We start from the raw sequence: 18,382 nt of genomic DNA, 5'->3' as shown, positions 1-18,382 counted from the left end.
CTGTTTCCTTGCGTTGAGTCGAGATAAATCATACACAGCCAGTCGGGGATAACGTTTCTGAAAAACACCAATATGACCCGGAGTAATGCATTTGTCTCGGAGACATGCTTAGTTAATGGAAATCTGTGAGCCCTCTGTACTTCTTTTTCCCAGTCCCAAGATAATAATTCTGGTACAGATTCCTTGAGCATCTTCACCACAAATTTCCTCGTGCCATTGCCTTCAAGGTTCTACTGCACCCCGAGCAGCCGCAAGTTATTCCGGCGTTGGGGGTTCTCAAAATCCTCCAATTTCCACATCACATCTCTAATAGTTTTATCCTCAAGAGTGGACTGTACCTGGAGGGTTTCCACTGACTTTTCCAAGACTTCCGTGCGTGAGTCCACCATACTCATCCGTTCTGCGATGTCTGAACAAATCTTCCCTAGATTTTCAATTGTCTGCTTTGACATCATCTTGGAAGGATCACAGGGATTGTAGAATTAGAGCGAGTGATGGGTCTGAGGGGGCCCCCCTCTTACTTTGCTCTGGCCCGCCTCCCGTGGCATTTGAGAGCTTCTTATCTTCGTCTTGTGTCTCTGAGAACATCATTATTGAAGCTGAATAGTCCCATCCCATCACGTCAGTTCTCTATTGATCTTGATCTTCAGATGGATTTCGATGAGCACCACCCCTTGATACCCTTTTAGTTATTTTCCTGGCGGTAGCGGACTTCTCAGCAGGAATGCTGTCACCTGAAAGTGAACAATTATCTTCTTCCCTACTATCAGATATATTACTATCTGACGGATTCTTCAGAAAGGGAAAAAAACTTTTCCCCTGTTACAACCAAGGATGGCTCACATTGTTCAATAAGCCCTTTGACCACAACCCTCTGGGGGGGTGGGAGGGGTCATTAAATTGCCATGTATATCTGCAAAATCTGGGATTACATCTTTATCAACCAAATTACAGACTGAGGTTGAATCTTGTTCCACTGCTATATTCTTCACTGTCCCCCTCTGATTGTTCACCCATTCCTCTATTTGTGGTCCCTCAGTCATGGATACGTTTTCTACCGTCGTCTGTTCCACTCCTAGTGGTGCACTGTCAGTAAGTGATTGCTCCATTTGGTCAATTTCGATCCCTGGGCTCTCTGTAGAACTTTTCCAGGCTTGGTACGCATCTTTCGTCTCACCTTTAGGTAAAACCAGACGCGTGATAGCCGGTTGTGTTTTTCTCAACTCACCGGGTACTTTACTTTTGCGGCTGACTACTTTTGCCGTGTGGGTCACCATTTCTTTTTTTCCCCGCTACATGCACTCCTCTGTACGCCACTCAAATGTACGCCAAAAAACTCTACGAAACACCCTATCTACGCTATTCCATTGGACGCCACTTCTTTGTACGCCACTCCACTATATGGTATTCCACTTTATCACACTGCACTGTATGCCAACCTAGCCTTTGCAACTCCAATGTACGTAACTCCATTGTACGCCAATCCACGGAAGGCCACTCCACTGTACTTCACTACACTGTAAACTATTCCTGTGTCACGCACTTAGTGTACGACAATCCAGTCTATGCTATTCCACTTTATGTTAATCTACTCATCTGCACTCCACAGTACTCTATTAAACTGTACGGCATTGCACTGTATGCTATTTCACTATATTCTACTTCACTGTACAGTACTCCACCTCACACCACTTCAGTGTATGCCACTGCACTCTATGCAGAGCCACTGTACAACGCTCTGTTCCACTCTCTAGAACTACACTCCATAAAACTATACTTCAATGTATGGCACTGTATCAGACTCTACTTCACTCTATTTACATTCACTTACTTCACTGTCTAACTCTACTGTTCAATCTATGCCCATACACTCCGTTGTATAACACTGTATTACACTAAATAACACTTTTCAGTACTCTATTTTAGAGCACGTCATACCACTCTACTCTACTCCAATTTATATGAGTTTATTCGACTATACGCTACACAACTAAACTATAATCAACTCCGCACCACTCTACGACACACTAATACAGTGTATTATACTTTACTCCACACTATGTTACGCAACTCAAATGAACTCGACTGCACTGTACTCCACTGTATGAGACTTTACCTAGCTCTTTCCCACTGTCCAATCATCCACTCTATGCAGCTCCACTGTACAACACACAAGTGTACCCAATACAATTTTACTCTAAAATACTACTACACTGTTTCCTACCCTACCCCAAGGGCATATTTACAAGAAGTGACACAGCGCAGCACAACAATCTATCTTGCTGCGCGGAGCTGCATCATTAGGAAAGTGCAGGGGTGTATCGTATTTACAGCACTATGACCCATCCCTGTGCATTCTTCCATGCTGGTGCACAAGGTCTGCCTAGAAGAGTAATGTGTGAAAGGGAGCCATATTTACAAAGGCGTGAAAAGCCACGCAGGCTGGTTTTGCATGGCCTTGTAAATATGGCTCAAAAATTGCGTGCTACCAAAGCGTAAAAAAAAATGAATCTCCGGTGATGCAGGAGCCTTGTACATATGTCCCCCACTACATTGTACTTTACTGCACTCAATTCCACTATACAATACTCCACTCTACAACACTCAACTGCACTGCAATCTGATTCATTTTACTGTAAAAAACTCAAATTAATACGACCTTAATAAATAACACTCAAATTGAAACACATTGAAACACATTTTCATTAAAAACATAAAAAAGGTGAAATGCCATGAAAAAAGCAAAGGTTAGAGATAAGTTATATTTAGGATAACTTTATTAATTCATTCCATGGTACAACCTCGAAACTACAGCGCTAACATATATCACTAAGTTTAACATGCTAATACCTAAAATAATACTTACCCCTTTTAGACGCAACCACAAAAAGAAGCATTTTAACACCATAACCTTCAATCCTACATCAAAATCGGTTTGATCCTATGAGCTACAAAAAATACAAAAGTATATGCAAAATGCATTGGAGTCCAAGTGTATTTTTGGAGCGCCCATTTGTCTTTGCCCTCCCCCACTTGACCAAAACCCGTCAAACTTTCAATCCTTCACCAATATAACGGGTGCAATAACTCCACAAAGTTTTGTGGGAATTTAGTCAAATGGGTGCAAAGCTATTAAGGGACAACAATCCAAGGAATTCCCATCTCGGGGTGACCCTAACTGTAATTACAGAGTAGCCGCTACGGGCCCCCAATGTTGAAAACCGCATGCCATTCCGTGGCGGCAACGCCGCCACAGAAAGGAAAACCCTGACGTGTATCTTAATATGGATGGTGGTGTCTACCAGACACCGCCACCATGTTAACAGCTTTTCCGCCCGGTCAACTCATCGACCGGGCGGAAAACCGGCGGATGGTCTTTCCGTCTGCCGGCGTCCCCCTGCCATAGTAATATGGCAGGGGGGAATTTGCATGCGGGCGGGAGGAAATGTCGTGCGAATCGCCACCTCCATGGGGGCAGTGGAGGTCCGCCCGACATACTAATGGGCCCCTTAGTGTCTTTCTCCCTTTTTTTCTTTTTTCTCCTATTTCGTTCTTCCCTTTTTCTTTGGTTCTTTCTTTTTCGCCTCTTTTTTTCCTATTTTGTTTTTCTTCTCTCATCTGTCTAATTCATCTCCCTCTTCCCTTCTTCTTGCAATTTGTTTTGTTGTTTCTTCTGTATCGTTCTTCATTTTTCCTTTTTTATTCTCCATTTTCTTTGTTCTTCCTTTATACATCAAGGGCTTCTCCTGTGTCTCTATTTAGTCCATTGTTTTTGTTTTACTTCTTTCTCTACTGAATCTTTCTTCTCCTCATCCCTCGTCTTTCATTTGCTAGATATCTTTTGCTAATGCTCTCTCTTTTTTCCATACACTTCCCACTTCTTTTGTCCAATTATCGGGGATTGAGATGTAGTTGCTGGTTTCTATTGGTTTGGTTGGATTCCCGATTTGTTTTTCTAAACTTTACTTCTATTTTTAATTTAATTTGTATTTCTTTTTTTTTATTTTATTTTTTTTATTGAAATTTTTCCCCTTTTTCCCCCCCCCTGAGATGTGGACAGGGCACAATAACATTCATTACAGCGCAAAATCATGTATAGAAATGGGAATTATACAAAGCATTAAAGTCAAAAATAATATCAAATCATACATAATTCTTCCAAGACAGATCATATATCCCAAATATACACAGACTTCTATATACTTCGTTCTCAGTTTCCCTGCCCCCCCCTAGTAAAACAGTAATCAGTAATCGGGACCTTGTTTCCAACGGGCGAGAGGCTCCCATATTTGTAGACCAAGTTTCTTGCCATTCCTCCCCCTCCTCGCATATATAGCTGATTCTAGCTTTTGAACAGATAGTATCTTCCCCAACCATTGATGATATGTAGGAGGGTTAGGATCCAACCAAGCCGAGGCAACTACTAGTCTGAGGATAGCCAATGCTACAAATAGAAACTTTTCATTACCCACGTGTGTCTCAGGGTTGACTCCTAATAACATTACAGCTGGATTTAGTTCTATTGTAGTTGCTAATACATTCTGTAAAAATTGCTCAATATCTCGTTTTATACTATTTAAGTGTGGACAGAGTGAAAAGATATGTAATAGGTCCGCCCCCGGACTACCACATCTGAAGCAGGTGGTTCCCGTAGAGCCCCCCCATTGAGCAATTTTCCCAGGCGTATAATAGAGGTGGAATAGGGTCTTATAGTGTTGAGCCTGTAATGATGATGAACACAACAATTTTCTTCCCATCTCTAATGAATCTGAGAAAATATCCCTATTTATATCCAAATCTACAGACCACCTGTTGATCCATTTCTCCATATCATCTTTCTTTAACATTGTCATCTCAAGATAGAATCTCTTAATGGTACAATCCGAGCCTGTCTCTATAATATCCATCAATATATTTCTATCAAACCCCAAGGGCCCTCCTTTCCTGTTTATTAAACAACTCCTTATTTGAAGATATTTAAAAAAGTGTTTTGTATCTAGGGTATATCGAGCCTGTAGCTCAACAAATTGTAAAATACCTTGGGGACCCTGAATGTCTCCAATCTTTCTTATCCCCCGCATCTCCCAGTCTTGGAATACAACTCCCGAAAAAACCATACTAGGGAGTGAGGGGTTGTTTTTGAGTCTAGTGTAAAAATTATATTTCCCAAGTCCTATCTTTTTTGATATTCCCTTCCAGACATTGTGCGCAGCCATTAGGATCTTGAACCGTGTTCTTTTATAATAACTTTCCTCAGTGAATCTCAAAAGTATATTTTCCGCGTTTTTACCTAAAACCAAACCATAAATTGCAAGTGATCCAGCATTGTCCCAGTCATCTATATCAGCCCCCCCTACCAATCCCAACATGTTTTGGAATGCGGCGGCCCAATAATACACTTTTAGATCTGGTAAGGACCAGCCACCACGCTCCCGCGGTAGAGACATATATCTCAGTGCTCTACGTGTTTTTCCTTTAGCCCAGACGAAGCGGTTGATCATTTGTTCACATATTTTAAACCACTTGTTTTCGAATAAGAGTGGGATGGCCCTGAATATATACAAAAATTTTGGCAATATCATCATTTTAATAATATTGATCCGGCCTACTAGTGATAAGTGTAGATTTTCATACCGGTCCAGGTCCTTCTTTGTTTTGCTTATTATTGGGACAATATTATTTTCCACCAAATTATTTAGATCAGCTGATATTTTTATTCCGAGGTAGGTCCCCGCCTGAACCACACGATTATCATCACACGTGGTCGCTGAATTTTTAATAATCTGAGTCTTGGAGGCATTTAGAGCGTACCCAGATATCCGTCCAAATCTGCGGGCCTCTTCCTCTATGTAAACAGTTGCCTCTGTGGGGTTTGGTGTTATCACCACCACGTCATCAGCATAAGCCAAGATCTTACATGGTCCCAGCAATGTCGGCAGCGGAGTTATCTCTGGACAAAGCTCTAGTTTACGGATCAGTGGATCCATATACATGGCAAATAGTAATGGGGAGCATGGGCACCCCTGCCGTGTACCCCTTTTAATTAAAAATTGGCCTGTAGTCCCCCCATTGACTCTTAAAGCCGCAACCGGTTCTTTATATAAAGTTTGCAGTGCTTTTATAAACCCACCCCTAAGTCCAACTCTAGCCAAAGTATACCACAAATAGTCCCAGGAGACCCGATCAAACGCTTTTTCAGCGTCCAACAGCATCGCTGCCATCGGGTCCCCTGTGACTTCGGTGGCATCCAATAATGTTATTACTTTCCTAGTATGATGGGTCGTTCCTCTACCAGGAATGAAGCCATGTTGGGTATAATAAACTAATGAACTTATCACTTCTGCGAATCTCATTGCCAACAATTTGGAGTATATTTTGGTATCATTGTTCATTAATGTAATGGGGCGATAAGACCCAGGCTCATCCTCCGGCTTGCCCTTTTTAAGAATCAGGACAATGTCTGCACCCCCCCAAGACTTTGGTATAGACTGCCCGAGCTGTGCAAATTGAATCACTCTAGTTAACTCTTGAGCGAGCACTCCCCAGAAAGTTTTATAAAATTCTAGAGGTATCTGGTCGGGACCAGCAGCCTTACCTGAGGGGAGTTTACCCATGGCTTCCTTAACCTCTTCCATTTCTAGCTGAGTTTCTAATCTTTCTGCTTCTTCATCCGAGATCCTCTCGTTTGGTATATTCTCCAAGTAATCGCTAATCTCTTCCCTACTACAGGGGTGTTGGTAATCATAAAGGGTCTGATAAAATTTCCTGAATACTTCCCTAATTTCTTGAGGGCCAGTTTGTATATTGCCATTTTCATCTCTAATTTGCCTGACCGTCCCTGCTGCCGCTATCTGCCTAGTACGCATGGCCAGTACATGCCCAACTTTTTCATTGTATTCATAACATTTCTCCCTACGAATTGTATACTGTACTGCCGCTTTTTTTGCCAGATCCACTTCCGCCTCGCTTTTAACTTTTACTAAATCTATCAGATATTGCTCAACTGGGTCCCCTCTGATGAGACAGTTATTAAGTTGTTCTTCTGCTTCTGAGACGGCTCTCTCTAACTCCCTTTGCAGTGCCCCTTCCAATTTGCGTTTATGAATGCTGTAACTACATGTCTCTCCTCGGACACCTGCCTTAAAAGCATCCCATATGACTCCCACCGATGCCGTTCCTTTATTATAATAAAAAAACTCTGTGATCCATTTTGACATATGTAGTACATAATCCTCTTCTAAAAGAAGACTTCTTTCAAAAGTCCATACCCGATTAGGTCTTTTTCCTCCTTCTAACTTTAGTTCCAAAATTAATGGGTTGTGATCACTCAAGATTCTTGGCAATCTATCGATCTTGACCCTTGACATTAGATTGTTAGAAACCATAAAATAGTCGAGCCTAACACAAACTTGGTGTGGTGCAGAATAGTAAGTATATCCTTTCTGTTGTAGTCTAATTGTGCCCCAAACATCATTCAGATTATTATTACACAGGAGATCGACAAGTGCCTTATGGACTCTTTTCTTACGGCCTTTATAACATCTATTTTGACCAGTTCCTAACCCGTCAGCCCCATTGATATTGAGATCTCCTCCTATGATAACCTGTGGGGGCCAAGCAGCTAACTCAGAATCTATAAACTGTAACACCTCCGGATCATCCTGCGTGGATCCGTAAACTGACACCATCGTTGTCCAAACCCCATCTATCTCTATCTCTACCATGGCCCATCTTCCCCATTTGTCCTCTAATTTTCTCCCTATTATCAAATTCTTACTCCTTGACAAAATGGCAACTCCTCTATTTTTAGCACCTTGTTTAGAACTAACTATGAGCTGGTAGCCCAGCTGATTCAGACAAAACTCCTGGGTACTCATTATGTGCGTTTCTTGCAAAAAAATAAAATCTACATTCATCTGGCGTAATCGAGCGCCTATCTTATACCTCTTTTGTACATCATTTAAGCCGCACACATTCCATGTTACAAACCTAAGTGTCATTGCTAATTTTCCCGAAACCGTTGACTGCCTGATCACTTGACATTATTTTAACGAAATTTATCTTCAATACAGCTGATACATTCAATGCGTAGAACTTAATTTCAATACTCCCTTCCTTAACATCCTGCCACTGAAACACTTTTTCCATCATTTGTCCATCATGACCCCTACAAATTTCAATACCCTTGTGCCCTGTCCCTGGATTCTCCCTCCCCCACCCCAGAATTCCCACCCTCGTAGTCCCTCCCCCCCTACGGGCAAATAGGTCCATAAGACCTATGTCTGGCCGACATTTGCCACCAGGTTATCTCACCCCCCCCCCCTGAATTTCCTTAACTATATACATTATTCAGAATGCTCACTAACATAAAATCAAAGCTATCCATATATACTATGATTCAGAGTTTTTAGCAGTAACTGCTACCCATTAGGCAATGACACTTTAGATAGGCATATCCACCAATTTGAGCAACATTAGAAAATTATACAGCATACAAAAAAAAAAAAAAAAAAACCCCTCTCAAGAATAAATATATTGCAAGAAAAAAGGAATATACAAAGGAGTTAGCAGTTAGCTACACTACTATACAACCACCCTTCAATTAAGAGTTTATAACAAATAGGGTTAGAGATCCGGTTACTCCTACTACCTTGCTTTTCTTTGCTTTTTTATTTCTTGCATAGTATGTTACTTTTTACGGGGTATATTTTTGACAGGGCCAGCTTGTATATCTTGGACCTCCAGAGTACCACGTGAAGACTTTTGACGGCCCCTATTCTCTCTCAAATAGGTGAGATATTCTTGCGCCATGATTTCAGAATAAAAAACTCTGAAGTTACCCTCTAGCCCGACTTTCAAACGTGCCGGAAATAAAAGATAAGCCTCATAGCCTACATTATATTTCTTACCATGGCAGGGGGAAGGAACTCAAGATTTTCAGAGACAGAATTGACTGTCATAGTTGATGAAATTATAAGGGTAGAGGCACAGTTGTTTGATGTCCTTGTTCAGAATACCACCATGACACAAAAAATGGAAATGTGGGACAGAAATGTCACAAAAGTGAATGCAGTATCTAACCTTATACACTCACAGGAGGAAATTATGGATCGATTGAATGATCTATGGGGCAGAGTGTGCTTCCTGGCCTCAAAAGCACACCTAGAGGTCAAGCAAGACAGGTGATGGTTCTCCCAGACCCCGCAACCACTTTCCCTGGGAGAAGAATGTATATGAAATCCTGCACACTGATGGTTGTGTCGGAATCCCTCTTGGAGTGGAGACTGGTAAGGTATTTCACTGTATGTCAGAACTCAAATGTTACATAATCCTAATTATTGTGTCTATCCAGAAAGCCTATTTAATTTATTTAACTATTTAGTTTACATTGTGTAAAAAAAAAGGTGTATTGATATCTCTTGTGTTCATTATATAAATTGTTGGCCATCTAAAATTTTGACCGCATTTGGAATGTACTTTAAGCAACATATTTGGTTTAGGCTTAACCTGAATGGTGATAGCAGGCTTAAAACATACACTGCCTGAGTAACTCAGACAGGGATCTAGTCACAGGAACCCAGCAAGTCTGAGCTCAATTCTATTTTGTTGTGATCAGCTGCTTCAGTATTGTTGACCTGCCTTCTGTTGTAACATTGTACACTCTTATGCCAAAATATGAATGATTTTATGCGCTTACAGTCAGATACGTTTTTACAGTACCACCCTGTAATTTATTTACCCAGCATGACTTCTACTTAGTGCCCATATATTTATGAACACGGATTGTGGACAAGGACTACATCCCCCAGAATGCACCATGGTTGAGCATGTTTTCAATATGAAGTACTTAACTTCATCCTGCCTTATGCTTTCCATGTAACAGCTTTAGTTAATTATAACACTTTGCAAAGAGATAACAGGTCAACAACGTGTCACTTGGGCGTGGCTAATGGCCGGCGAAGATGGTCGCAGGCTGTTCGAGCTGCGGTAGCCGCCAGCCTAAAACCCTGCAAATATCTGTTAAAATTTAGAAGGCGGACTGTTGATAACGTTGGGCGGTTTGGACCCTCGGGCAGGAGAAATCAACCCCAGTGGCAGGTTGCCACTGGGGTTGATTCATTTGCGTACCGGGAGCCAATGGAGCTGTTGTAGGAGGGAAGAGAGGCCGTTCTAGGTGGAGTGTTCGAGACGAGGCGCGCCGTGGTGTTTTGAACCACTGGCAATCTGCTCAACGAGGACTCATTCACTGAGACCAGGAGGGCATTGTAGTAGTCCAAGCGGCTCAGTACCAATACCTGGATAAGGGTCTTCAATGTGGACAAGGGGAGAAAAGGGAAGACTCACCGTAATTGTCCAAGCACATGCAAACAGGAGCCAGCAGTGTTGGCAGCGTGTTCTTTCATGGTCAGTGCCTGGTCTAGACATATGCCAAGGTTCTTGACTATGGTCTTAGGTTCAGGGGGAGTCACCTAAATCCACCGGCCACCAATCTGGTGACCACAACAGTGGTGCATCTCCAAACAGCATAATCTCGTTCTTCCCTGCGTTAAGCTGAAGGAAATTTCTCCTCATCCAGTTAGATTTGGTTATCATACCTTCCGAGAAGGCGGACTGGGCCTAAAGAGTGGATTTATTAAACGAGAATAAAAGCTGAGTATCATCAGCCTAGGAAATGGATGTAAAGTCTAATGTCCTAAGTAGGTCTGCGAGGGGAGCAACATGAATGTTGAACAAAGTTAGGTTAAGACAGGAGCCCTGGGGTACTCCCATGGTCAGATCCATGGTCTTAGAACGAAAAAGACCTAGGTTGATGGTCTGGGAGTGGAGAGAGAGAAAGCTCGCCATCCACTGGAACGCCGATCCTCGAAGCCCAATTTCCTTCTCCTGAGCAAGATCTGATGTGAGACCATGTCGAATGCGGCCGAAAGGTCAAGCAGCACGAGTAATACTGATTGTCCGCTGTCCAGAGATAGCCTGATGTTGCCAGTGACAGCAGTGACTCAGTGCTCTGCCTGGGCCTAAATCCGGATTTGGAAGGATCAAGGCATCCCATAGACTCAACAGATGTTATTGATGTGTTCTTCCAGTAACTTGCTCAGGAGGGGTAGTAGAGAAATGGTCCGGAAGTTGGATAGGTCATCCATAGGGGCCTTAGTATTCCAGGGACAGAGATGCCATTCTTCAGACAGCACAGTAGCTGGGGGACCTACACCATGAAAAATGCCTTATCTGTTTCTTTCCGGACTTCACGCTGCAAGCTCAACCCCAACGACATACCTTGGATGTAGTAAAAAGAGCTCTTCGGGTGCAAAATTTGAAATATATGATGCTGTTCCTGGCTAAGCTAAAGATTCTGGACAGAGAAAAGGCATACTTCTTCACGACACTGGAAGAAGCAAGCGACTGGTTGGAAGGTTGGCGGATGGTGACTCCAGAGGTGATTACGACCTCTGTGTAACGTGCTGAGCGGGAGCCTTTGCTTGTCCTGCTGGAGTTCATTACAAGGACGCAGGCAGCATTAATCTGTGACTTTGATCAATTTAAAAAAAATCGCCGCATATTTTAAAATCGCCGTTTTTTACCAGGCTCACATCCCCCACTTACCTGCACTTTAAAATTTGATCTGGGCACCCGCCGCTTGAGCGGGAACACTCACTCCCCCCACACAGCAGCTCCATCTTGGCTGGTGAGGCAGGCCTTACAACAGTGGCCGCCATAGGCTGGGAGGCGCTCTAGTCTTTGGGCCGGGTTTGCAGCAGGCGCTATAAAGGTGAGACCTGCTTGTGCGCTTGTAAGGACTCCAGAGGTGATTACGACCTCTGTGTAACGCGCTGAGCGGGAGGCTTTGCTTGTCCTGCTGGAATTCATTACAAGGACGCAGGCAGCATTAATCTGTGACTTTGATCATTTTTTTAAAAAATCGCCGCATATTTTAAAATCGCCATTTTTTACCAGGCTCACATCCCCCCCTTACCTGCACTTTAAAATTTGATCTGGGCACCCGCCGCTTGAGCGGGAACACTCACTCCCCCCACACAGCGGCTCCATCTTGGCTGGTGAGGCAGGCCTTACAACAGTGGCCGCCATAGGCTGGGAGGCACTCTAGTCTTTGGGCCGGGTTTGCAGCAGGCGCTACAAAGGTGAGACCTGCTCGCGCGCTTGTAAGGACTCCAGAGGTGATTACGACCTCTGTGTAACGCGCTGAGCGGGAGCCTTTGTTTGTCCTGCTGGAATTCATTACAAGGACGCTGGCAGCATTAATCTGTGACTTTGATCATTTTTTAAAAAAATCGCCGCATATTTTAAAATCGCCGTTTTTTACCAGGCTCACATCCCCCACTTACCTGCACTTTAAAATTTGATCTGGGCACCCGCTGCTTGAGCGGGAACACTCACTCCCCCCACACAGCAGCTCCATCTTGGCTGGAGAGGCAGGCCTTACAACAGTGGCCGCCATAGGCTGGTAGGCGCTCTAGTCTTTGGGCCGGGTTTGCAGCAGGCGCTATAAAGGTGAGACCTGCTCGTGCGCTTGTAAGGACTCCAGAGGTGATTACGACCTCTGTGTAACGCGCTGAGCGGGAGCCTTCGCTTGTCCTGCTGGAATTCATTACAAGGACGCAGGCAGCATTAATCTGTGACTTTGATCATTTTTTTAAAAAATCGCCGCATATTTTAAAATCGCCGTTTTTTACCAGGCTCACATCCCCCACTTACCTGCACTTTAAAATTTGATCTGGGCACCCGCCGCTTGAGCGGGAACACTCACTCCCCCCACACAGCAGCTCCATCTTGGCTGGTGAGGCAGGCCATACAACAGTGGCCGCCATAGGCTGGGAGGCGCTCTAGTCTTTGGGCCGGATTTCCACCTTCTATATATTTAATTGGCCATGCTGGCGCACAGCGACGGCGCGCAGCGGGCGCACCGATGGCGCACCGGAGGTGCGCCAGAGGTAAGCCCGTTTGCGCCCGTTCGCGCACGGTCGGGCCCAGGGACCAGGACCTCTGTCCTACCAATTGCCCCCCCACAAACATACTCCCGCTCGACACTCCTTGCCCTAAAGGGGGTAATTCCATCCTCATGCAGCCATTCTGTGGACCTTGCGCTCCACCGCTTTTCATGTCAGCACTGTTCTTTTAGGGCGACGGAGGAGGTCGAAAACAAAAGGAAAATAGAGGTAGATCTGAAAATGGCATTGATAAACTGCCGTTCATTACCGAAACATGCCATCGAAATCTCCCTTTTAATTCAAGACCTGGACCTTGATATTCTTTTTATAACAGAAACGTGGCTTGGATCCAATTCTGGCCCAGATATCGTCCAGGCACTCCCGCCTGGATACCTGATCCAACATAGGGACAGAGTGTCCAAGGTTGGAGGAGGGATTGCCATCCTTTATAGGGATCATTTAATTTGCCGTATGACTGGTAGCTCTATTCCAGATTGTGAGAGTGCGCAGTTTTCTATTACATTATCTCCAGAACTGTCATTCTCAGGTCTTTTGATCTATCGTCCACCTGGCCCGATAGGACAATTTCAGGAAGGACTAATCGAAACTATTCTAGATTTAGCTAGTACGGTTTCCAATTTTATAGTGCTGGGAGACCTGAATCTCTACTTTAATAATTTCTCAGATCTCACCGCAATGGAACTGACTAAGGATTTAGCCTCCTGTGGACTGAGTTTAATAGTCTCACATCCCACTCACTCCAAAGGGAACCTTTTAGATCCCATATTTTCAAACATAGCGGAGTTAACTTCAGCTGAGCCATATCCGATCCCTTGGTCAGACCATATGGTTATTCCTTTCATATGGAAGGCATATAGACCCAGTCCAACTATACCTTCTCACAAAGCCTTAAGTAGGCGCTGGACGAAACTAGAGCTAAATGAATGGCTAGAAATATTGAAGAAGAACGAGCCTCTGGGTAATCAGGACATAGATAGGGCAAACAAAGACTTCAATCAATGGATTGAACAGTCGTTGGATACCGTGCTCCCAAAAAAACTTATTACAAATAAGAAAGGCCCTACTAAACAACCCTGGTTTAATTCGGACCTAAGGTCCCTTAAACAGGAATGTAAACGGGAGGAGAGGCAGTGGCAGAAACATTTTAATGAGGAGAAGAAAAATAAATACAGATCCACCATAAAAAAATATAAATCTGCCCTTAACATGGCCAAATCCACTTTTTATGCAGGAAAAATTGAGGCTTCCGCAAACGCCCCGAGAGAGATGTTTAAGATAGTCAAATCTCTGCTGAAAGCCCCGGACCGCCATCATCCTCTGATGAATCTGGTGTTCGTTGTGACGAATTAGCAAATTTTTTTGCCACCAAAATTCAAAAGATCCTTCTCTCCCTTCCCCCCCTACCTATGGGTGAACTAATTCCCCCTCTGGTAGGTGGGGTTGACTCTATCTTGCCTCAGCTTTTTATTTTCTCCCCCCTCAGTGTAGAACTTCTACCCCCTCTCATCAATTCCATAAAGAGTGGTTCTCCGCTCGATCCTGCCCCTATGACCATCTTAAACTCTGCTTTGCCCCACATTAGTACGCCCATCATCAACTTAGTCAACACTTCGATTTAGTCGGGCACTGTGCCACGAGACTGGAAGTTGGCTATGGTCAGGGCTTTGTTAAAAAAAAAAAACCTTGACCCTGACGATTTTTCTAACTATCGCCCCATCTCCCTTCTCCCTGGCATTAGTAAGCTGACCGAAAAATGGGTGAACAAACAGCTGGTGTCTTTTTTAGAGACCCACAACTTGCTCCACCCAACTCAAACAGGGTTCCGGAGAGGGCAGGGAACCGAGACAGCACTGTTGAGGGTGGTCGAGGACTCCAGGAGGATTCTGGACGCTGGTGGCAGCGCGGCCATTATCCTCCTGGACCTCAGTGCCGCCTTTGACACGGTCAACCACCGTGTCCTCCTATCTCGCCTTGGAAGGATCGGGGTCACGGGCAAGGCCCTTATGTGGCTCGAGTCTTTTCTTAGAGACAGATCTTTTAAGGTCTTCTCGGAGAACAGTTGTTCCCTTCCAGTACCATTACAGTGTGGGGTGCCACAGGGCTCCTCCCTCAGCCCCACACTGTTTAATGTGTACATGGCGCCTTTGGCGGAAGTAGTGGCCTCCTTTGGAATTCAATTAGTAAGCTACGCTGATGACACCCAGCTAGTTGTCTCTTTGAATCAGGTAGAGCCCCTTCCGACCAACCTTTGCAACTGCCTGGAAGCAGTTGCAAAATTAATGGACCTATCCCATCTTAAGTTGAACGGGAGAAAAACTGAGCTGATGCTACTGGGGAAACGAGCCACATTTAACAACTTGACACTTTGGCCTTCCTGCATGGGGCCCGGGCCCACTCCAAAGACTGAGATTAGGAGCCTCGGATTTTGGCTGGATGCGGAGCTGTCATTCAAAACCCAGGCAAGGAAGACAGTAGCTACTTGATTTGGGTTGCTGAAAACAATCCGCAAAATCCTTCCTCAGCTACCTGAAAAAGCCAAGAAAACCATAGTCCAGTCCCTCATTCTATCTAGGCTGGACTATGGGAACGCGATTTATTTAGGAGCCCCTGTCTCGGTTATTCGGCAACTTCAGGTTGCCCAGAACTCTGCAGCGAGGCTACTTACGGGTGCTAGCTATTGCTCCTTAGCTGGACCCGCTTTGAGTGTTCTGCATTGGCTTCCGGTGAGGGAGCGGGTTCACTTCAAGACCCTCTCTATGGTCCACAAAACACTCTATGGGAGAGGTCCCCCCATCCTGGATGACATGATTAGGCCTTATTAATCATCTAGGAACCTTCGTTCCAGTCAGCAAAATCTATTAGCAATTCCCAGGATTAATAGGGCCCGCACAGGGGGCCGTCTTTTTTCGTATAATGCGGCTAAGTTATGGAATGCCCTTCCTCCATCCCTCCGACAAGAGCCTAACTTACTTGCATTTCGAAAGAAGCTGAAAACTGTTCTGTTTCCCAGGATCTAGAGTCTGGGCTTCCGCATTCCTTGCAATCCACTTCCCTTTGGTCAGTCCTAAGCGCTGGGATGCTCCCGAGTAGCCATGCGCTATAGAAGAGCCTCTACAATACAATACAATACAATACAATACAATGGTGGGCTGGAAAGAAAACCCACCTCGCATGCCCGCCGCAACAGACTTTGACTCAGAGCGGCAGGGGTCAACCCATAAACCTGACAATGCCACCCAGCGCCAGGGATCAGAAGAGTGACTATGGAGAGCTCTGTCACTGCCAGCAACATACAAACTGTATCTGGGGCACAAACTGTGCATGGGGAGCATATAAGTGGAAGAGATATGGGTCACGAGAGGCACATCGCTGAGACGTGATTAATGAAAACTAGGTAATAGAAACAAGCCCTTGTGGGGCATGGTGGCCTGCCTGCTCAAGGCAAGAATATGAGAAGCTCTCCCTCTAGTTGTGGGGCAAGAAATGTTCAGAGTATGTAATGATTCGATAAGCGCTGGGGCTGGCATCCGCCCCCTCACCAATTGTTTGCATTACATATTTATGGCGACAGGCACTCTGCATGTTGAGCAGGTGGGGAGTTAACTACTTACCTAGCAGGGTCACAGTGAGGGGGGTGTTGGGTAATCTCTTTGAACTGTTTGTATTTTTTGTTTATTTGTACTTTGTTGCTGAAGAGAAATATAGTCAAGGCATGCTGCATGTCAGTGAAAGGCGGATTGGGGTGGAGAGACACTTCAGGGCCACAGGCCGTAACAATGGCAAGACCAGGTGACGAAGCTAATATCCGGGTCTTGACCTGGAATGTCAACGGGCTGGCGAACAAGATCAAAAGGACACTGATCCTCCAGTATATAAAGCGACATTCCCCAGATATAGTGATGATACAGGAAACACTTCTTAGAGGTAGCCGCTACAAGGCCTTAGACCGTTTTGCATACTGTTTGATAGCACACTGGGTACTCATCAGAAGTCAGGGGAGTGGGAATTCTGGTACGAAACACACTGCCTTTCATGATTGATAATACCTGGTGAGATGATGGAGGCTGCTGTGTAGCAGTGGCAGGCATATGGGAGGGGTGAACTTGTTCTATGTCCCACGGATGGGGTGCTGTGCTCGTTCTATGTCCCATGGAGGCCGCAGGCGGTGGTCTTCCCCAAGATAATCTCCATTATAGTTGGGTTTCCCACAAGCACTCTCCTAATGGGGGAAGATGCCAATGCAGTCTTAGATCCATATCTAAATCAATCCAATTTACAAGTGGGCCAGTAGTGGAAACAGGCTTTCATGGAATTCGCGACGGCCATGGGTTTGAACGACCTCTGGCAAACTTATAACCCTCATACCAGACAATATACTTATTATTCAGTGAGACATGCCTCCTTCTCAAGAATTGACTATCTGCTTACTCAAGTGGACAGTGTGAGCGTCTTCATTTCCCAGTGATCATGACTAGGGGCATTTCTGATCATTCCCCGGTAGGCAATTAGTTCGGGGGCAACGACTAACAAAGCAGTTTCCTAAGATAGATCCCAGGCAAATGCGAGATCCCTCCGGGAGCAAACGGATCTATGCCTCCGAGAAAATAAAGGCTCGGAGGAGTCTCATCAAAGTGTGTGGGAGAAGGCATACAAAACTGTGCTCAGGGGCCAGGCCCAGGTGATTATAAGGGGCAAGAAAAAAGAGGAAGCCTTACAAATGAAGACACTGGAAGGTGAAATAAAGTGCATAGAAAGGGAGACTATGTTAGAAAGGATCTTAGACAGGCAACACAAACTCGCCCTACACCAAAGAGAATTGTGGGCATTGGCAAATGGTGAGGCGAGAGCCTATACGTTGGTGACGCAGCACCGGCTGTATGACGTGGGTGAAAAAGTAGCTAAACTGCTAGCCTGGCTTGATAAGCGGGACAGAGAGAGATCATGGGTGATCTTGATACAAGATGAAGCCGGGTCATTACATACGTCCAATCTAGAAAAAGCGGAAGCCATTGCTTCATATTATGAGGGCCTGTATGCACCGCATAAGATCGGAGCGAGACTGTGATGTATTGCTGCGGGATTTTAAGCTGCCGACCGTCTTGGAGGAATCAAGAGAGGCCTTGGATGCCGACCTTATGACTGAGGTGCTGTCTGAGATGCTGGGCACCCTAAAATCAGGAAAAGGTGGTTGGCCCTAATAGCCTTCCAGTCGAACTTTAAAAATGTCTCACATCCAAATACCAACACCATTACATAACAGGTTAGCAGAGGCGCGAGAAGAGGGACCGCTGCCCATGGATCAGCGTGCGGCCACCATCACAGTCATACTCAAGGTGGGTAAGCCCCGGACAAATGTAACTCATACATACCAATTTCTCTGCTCAATGTGGAAGCAAACGTCCTGGCCAAAGTTT

This window comes from Lissotriton helveticus, chromosome 3_1 (assembly GCF_964261635.1).
Source record: "Lissotriton helveticus chromosome 3_1, aLisHel1.1, whole genome shotgun sequence".
Taxonomy (NCBI): domain Eukaryota; kingdom Metazoa; phylum Chordata; class Amphibia; order Caudata; family Salamandridae; genus Lissotriton; species Lissotriton helveticus.
This window is presented reverse-complemented; position numbering follows the sequence as displayed.